Source organism: Egretta garzetta, unplaced genomic scaffold (assembly GCF_000687185.1).
Source record: "Egretta garzetta isolate BGI_Z169 unplaced genomic scaffold, ASM68718v1 scaffold101, whole genome shotgun sequence".
Taxonomy (NCBI): domain Eukaryota; kingdom Metazoa; phylum Chordata; class Aves; order Pelecaniformes; family Ardeidae; genus Egretta; species Egretta garzetta.
In genome coordinates this window covers 299,399-299,658 of record NW_009258666.1, presented here as the reverse complement: position 1 = coordinate 299,658, position 260 = coordinate 299,399, and positions in this window count along the sequence as shown.

Below are 260 nucleotides of genomic sequence, written 5' to 3'. Positions count from 1 at the left end.
GCCCTCGGTCCGTTAACCAACACGAGCGGTGCCCGCCCCTCACGGTGACAACGTCCCTGTTAAGCGCTTAAGCCGAGCCTAACCTCCTGCCGGAGCCTGCGAATCGCCAGCCTGGCTTAGCTCCAAACCAGGGGAAACAATTTCACCTTCCCGTCCGCTTAAACGCCGGCTGCGACGGCTTTGCCCATCGGAAGGAAGCGGCAAGAAACGCAGCGCCGAGTCCCCCGCGCTGCAGCAGGAGCGGGGCCGGGCGTTGGGCG